Raw genomic sequence first — 5,809 nt, 5'->3', positions numbered from 1 at the left:
GAGGGAGTCATAGATCTTCTGGGTGTTGACCTGCAGGTAGTTGCATGGGGGGTGAGCCCAGGGGGAAGGCTGCTGCATTTCTTCCTCTGTCTCCATACAGAGAGTACCACCAGGGCTGAGAGGCAAAAGAATGGTGCCCCCAGCAGCAGCCCAGAGACCAGCATTATGGAGGTGGCAGTGGCCACCTCTTCAGTGTTGTCTAGGTCTGTGGAGATGCTGAGCCAGGGCTGGGTCCAAGTTGGTCTGTCCCTGTCTTTTATGCTTAGGCCTGGAGGTAAGGGTTGGCATTGGCACTCATCCCATCTGTATAACATTCTCAATCCCAATCCTTTCTTCTTCTTAAGTATGTCCCTCCCTCTCTCTGGGCCATCTATTTTTCCCTTGTGTGAGGAGAGAATTGTATCAGGTAAGCCCTAAGAAACCCCTCAGTGGGATAGTCTCTGCCTGTGGAGCTTGGGATCCTGTACCTGTTGTTAACCAAATATTCCTTTAAACATAATCACAACAAATTAAGAACTGATCCAAAAATGACAGAGACAAATCTCTGACCCAAAGCCCTATATGTGAACCATTTATACTTTGATCTAATTAGGGAGTTATGGGAGTGGGGGGAACAATTATTAGATCTTAGGATTTAGAGTTGGGATCCTCTAACCTGGGGATCCTCTAACTTCATTTTTGTTTTTTCAAAATTGTAAATGTATTTTTAAGGATAGACAATCATTATCTACAAATACGAACATTTCTGGCCTGTTGGTTTTGCAGATGAAAAAATTGAGAGGTAAAGGTCAGACAGCTAACCAATAGCAGAGCCGGGATTTGAACCCAGGTCTTCTGATTCTCTACCTGGGAGGGTGGCCCTGGACAGCACCACTGGTTTGGGTACCGGCCATATCTGCTTCTGAGCTGCACTTTGTGGGAGGAGAGAGGGAACAGAGCTAGTAACAGAAGTAAGTGGATTATGGCATTTTTTAGGAAGATACAGAGAGGGGCAGGTTAGGCAAGGGTAGGAAACTAATTGGGATTGACAATTATTTTTATTTGGGCTGACCAAGGTCACAGTGGCCCTCTCTCCTCTTCCCATCTCCCCTGATTACCTGTTCTCTAAGGTCATAGCCTAACAGAACTCAGAATTAGAGAGAAGCCTGGGAAATCAGGATAATCTTTCTTTTTTTAGTTTTTAACAATGTTTTCCCTAATTGCATATAAAAACAATTTTTAACATTTTAAAAAAAGTTTTGAGTTCCGAATTCTATCCCTCGCTCTGCCCCCTCCTCCCTCTTTAAGACTAAAAAATATCTGATATGGATTAAACATGTGCAATTCTGTAAAACACTTCTATATTAGTCATTTTGTACAAGAATAGTTGAAGAAAGAAGGAAGGAAAGAAAGAGAGAAAGAATGAAAGAAAGAAAGAAGGAAAGAAAGAAAGAAAGAAAGAAAGAAAGAAAGAAAGAAAGAAAGAAAGAAAGAAAGAAAGAAAGAAGAAAGAAAGAAAAGAAGGAAGAAAGAAAGAAAGACAGTATGCCCCAGTCTGAATACAATCTTTCTTTAAAGGCAGATAGCATTTTTCACCATAAGTCCTTTGGGATTATCTTGGATCATTGTATTGCTGAGAATAGCCAAGTTATTCACAATTCTTCATCATACAATATTGCTGTTAGCGTGTACAATGTTTTCCTGGTTCTGCTCACTTCACTTTGTATTAGTTTGTGTAAGTCTTTCCAGATTTTTTCTGATCCTCCTGAATCCAGGATCAGTGCTCTGTCCGCTCTGCCACCATGCTGCCTTAAGCCTAATCATATTTAACAACATTATAAAGATAAACTTCCCAGTTATCTGGGCAAAGTAGAGATAGGGTACAAAAGTGAAATAGAAAGAATTCACCAATTATCCCCTGAAAGGGATCCCAAAATGAAAATCCCCAGGAATATTATAGTGAAATTCCACAACTTCCAGATCAAGAAGAGCATACTGATAGCAGCCAAAAAGAAGTAACTCGTTACTGAGGAGCCATGGTTAGGATCACACAAGATTTAGCATCCACCACTATAAAGGTGCAGAAGACTTGGAATATGATATTCTAGAAGGCAGAGGAGCTAGGATTAGGACCAAGAATAAGCTCCCCAGCAAAACTGAGCATCATCCTACAGAGTGAAATGGACACTTAAAGAAATAGAGGACATTTAAACATTTCTGATGAAAAAACTAAAGCTGAATAGAAAATTTGGCATTCACAAGACAAAACACAGGACTCAAGAGAAGCATTAGAAGAAAACCTGAGTAAGAAATCATAATGGACTTAATAAGGGACTTGATAAGGTTACATTTCTATATGGGAAGATGACAGATGTAAGTCCTAAGAACTCTATCATTAGTAGGGCAATTAGAAGGATCTACATAGACAGAGGGAACATGTATGTTTATTATGTTGGGAGAGTCTCAAATGAAGAATGGAAGAGTGAGAAAGAGGTACATAGGAAAGAAAAATCATAAGGGATTTAGTAAGGTTAAACTGTTTACATTCCTGCATGGGAAGATGATACTTGTAACTCCTAAATACTTTATCATCAGTAGGGCAGTTAGAAGGAATATGCATAGACAGATGTCACAGGCATGAGTTCAATATGATGGAATCATATCTTTAAAATAGAATTAAAGGTTGAGAAATAGGAATGCATTGGGAGAAGGGGGAAGGGAAAGGTAGAATAGGGTAAACTATCTCACATAAAAGAGGCGTGAAAGAGTTTTTACAGTGGACAGGAAAATGGGGAAGGGGGTTGGAAGAGAGTGCTTGAACCTTACTCTAATCAGAATTCACTCAAAGAAGAAATAACACTGTCAGTTCAATATAGAAGTCTATCTTACCCTACAAGAAAGTAGGAGGGTGAGGGGAAGGGATGGGCTGATAGAAGGGAGGGCACATTGGGGGAGATGGCAATCAGAAGCAAAACACTTTTCAGGAGAGGCAGGATGAAAGGAAAGAGAGTAGGATAAACAGAGGGAAAATGGGATGGAGGGAAATATATAGTAATCATAAATGTGAAAAAAAATTTACAGCAAGTTTCTCTAATAAAGATATCATTTCTCAAATTTATAGAGAACTGAGTCAAATTTATCAGAATACAAGTCATTCCCCAATTTTTAAATGGCCAAAGGATATGAACAGGCAGTTTTCAGATGAAGTAATCAAAGTTATCTATAGTCACATGAAAAATTCCTCTAAATCAATATTGATTAGAGAAATGAGAATTAAAATGACACTGAGGTACCACCCCACACCTATCAAATGGGCTAATATAACAAAAGAGGAAAATGATAAATGTTAGAAGGAATATGGGAAAATTGAGCTACTAATGGACTGTTGGTGCAGTTGTGAAGTCATTCAACCATTCTGGAGAGCAATTTGGAGCTATGCCCAAAGGGCTATAAAATGGTGCATACCATTTGAACCAGCAATGCCACTACTAGTCCATATCCCAAAGAGATCTAAAAAAGGAAAAGGACTTATGTATACAACAGTATTTATTGCAGTTCATTTTGTGGTGGCAAAAACCCAGACATTAAAGGAATGTCCACCCATTGGGGAATGGCTGAATAAGTTGTGGTAAATGATTGTGAAGGTATATGATTGTTTTTATGATACATAATGAGTAGGATGCACTCAGAAAGATCTAGAAAGACTTTCATGAACTGATGCAAAGTGAAATGAATAGAACCAGGAGAACATTGTACATAATAACAGCAATATTTTATAATGATGAACTGTGAATGACTTAGCTATTCTCAGTGTTACAATGATCCAAGACAATTCTGAAGGACTTATGATGAAAAATGCTATCCACTTCCAGAGAAAGAACTAATGGAGTGTTTATGCAGATCAAAATATACTTTCTAAAAAACTTACTTTATTGTTTTTGTTTTTGTAGGGGAGAGGGATTCTGCATTTTCTTTCACAACATGACTAATATGGAAATATATTTTGCATGACTGCACATGTACAACCTATATAATACTGCTCATCTTCTCAAGAAGAGGAGAAGGATGGGAAAAAATGAATATTAAAAATGGATTTTACATGTACTAAGGAAAAAATATTAAATAGAAAATCAACTTGAAAGACTTAGTAACTCTAATCATATTTTTGTTAAAAAAAATTAATAGAATTCTCTTGTGAATCCATGGGGAGCAGGATTTTTTTTCTTTGATTTCATTTTCTAAGATTTGGTTGTATAAGGTCATTTAAAAACCAATAAATATCTAAGAAAAGAGAAATTACACTGAAATAAAACCCATCTGCAAAGTTCACTATTACAAGAAGTCCACAAATTTCTAAGCATCCATCTAATTGGTGGGTAGTTACAGCAGAACATAGTAATCTGTTTTACAGTCTTGCTTTATAGTTACTAGTAAACCATAAAAAAAAATCCCAAACCATCTAAAAACACAAAAAAGATACCTATCAAGACTTTGGGGAAAGGAACGATTCCACTCAAACAACAAAAATAATCTGTTTGTGCCAAGCCAAAAGAAGCATTTATTCCAAACAAACAAAAAAGAAAGGAATTATCATATTCAAGTGATGAAAATTGTGATATGGTGCACACGGTTCCTAAATTGGATGAGCAAAAAGGTTCATTGAAAGAAACTCCAAGAAAGAAAGATGTTGCCTGTTCTAGTACTGCAAAACCCCCTAAGGAATGTATCAATGATGTTCAAAATGTTAATCTGACTCCAACAGTGCCAACATCAGATTCTAAAACCTTTGTGATTTCAATCATGGAAGAAAGTTGGCTAGCCAGGTTAAGGAATACTGTTTTAACATCTACAAAGAACAAAATCCTTGGAGATGAACAGGAATGTGGTACAAAAAGAAAAAAGAAAACAATTGCTGCTCTGAATGTATCTCTTGGAGATCGTTTAAAACCAACTTGTGTATTTGACCCAGAAAGAAAACAAATGTTTTTCAGGGACCTTGTGAAGCTTAAAGGTATACATGAATTTTGCGTTCAGGATGACACATTGAAAATGTTTAAAATTTTAAATACTTCGTTGTTTGCCACTAGTACATTGAGTTTGGAGTCCACTAAAGAAAAGGGAAAACTGTGGCAGCTAGGTGGCACAGTGGATAAAGCACCAGCCCTCAAGTCAGAAGTACCTGAGTTCAAACCTGGCCTCAGACCAAATGCTTGACGCTTACTAGTTGTGGGACCCTGAGCAAGTCACTTAACCCTAATTGCCTGAAAAAGAAAAGGGAAAACAGTACGTCTGTTCAGATACAGTGGTATTCTTTATTGTCTGTGGTGATCTTATATGTACTTTACATGAGACATCTTACAATTTAACTACTGGGGATATTTTCTTTGTTCCTTTAAGTAATTTTTTCAGCATAAAAAATCTCCTGAATGAGAGAAGCATTCTTTTCACTCAGATAAAAAGTGAAAGACCAAAAAAGTAAAACACTGTATGTGCATACATAGCATTCTTGTATAGGTGGACCATTTTTTCCTGAGCATCACTCTTTTGTGTGCTTGGTAGTTTGAGTAATTTATATTTCTGAAAGTATTGCCTTTTTTCTTTTGTGTTCTCAGTTTTGTTAGCATATAACAGAGCATAATAGGTTCTGGATATTGTATTTAAGTCTTCTGATTTTGTTATGATTTCTCCTTGCTCATTTGCTATTTTGCTGATTTTATTTTCTACCTTCATCTTTTTAGTCAAATTGAGTAAAGCATTATCATTTTTTAGTCTTTTCAAAGAACAAACATTTAATTTTACTTATAATTTCTAGAGGATTTTTTTTTGCTTT

At 36.7% G+C, this 5,809-nt stretch overlaps 1 pseudogene; it reads left to right on the top strand.

Moving 5' to 3' along the window:
- The first annotated feature begins 100 nt into the window (after nucleotides 1–100).
- LOC114039743 lies at nucleotides 101–5,458 on the top strand (annotated as a pseudogene).
- The last annotated feature ends 351 nt before the right edge of the window (nucleotides 5,459–5,809 follow it).

Source organism: Vombatus ursinus, unplaced genomic scaffold (assembly GCF_900497805.2).
Source record: "Vombatus ursinus unplaced genomic scaffold, bare-nosed wombat genome assembly UNPS02012301.1, whole genome shotgun sequence".
Classification (NCBI taxonomy): domain Eukaryota; kingdom Metazoa; phylum Chordata; class Mammalia; order Diprotodontia; family Vombatidae; genus Vombatus; species Vombatus ursinus.
Note: the sequence above shows the minus strand (reverse complement) of the source record. Positions and strands in the feature narration are given on the sequence as shown.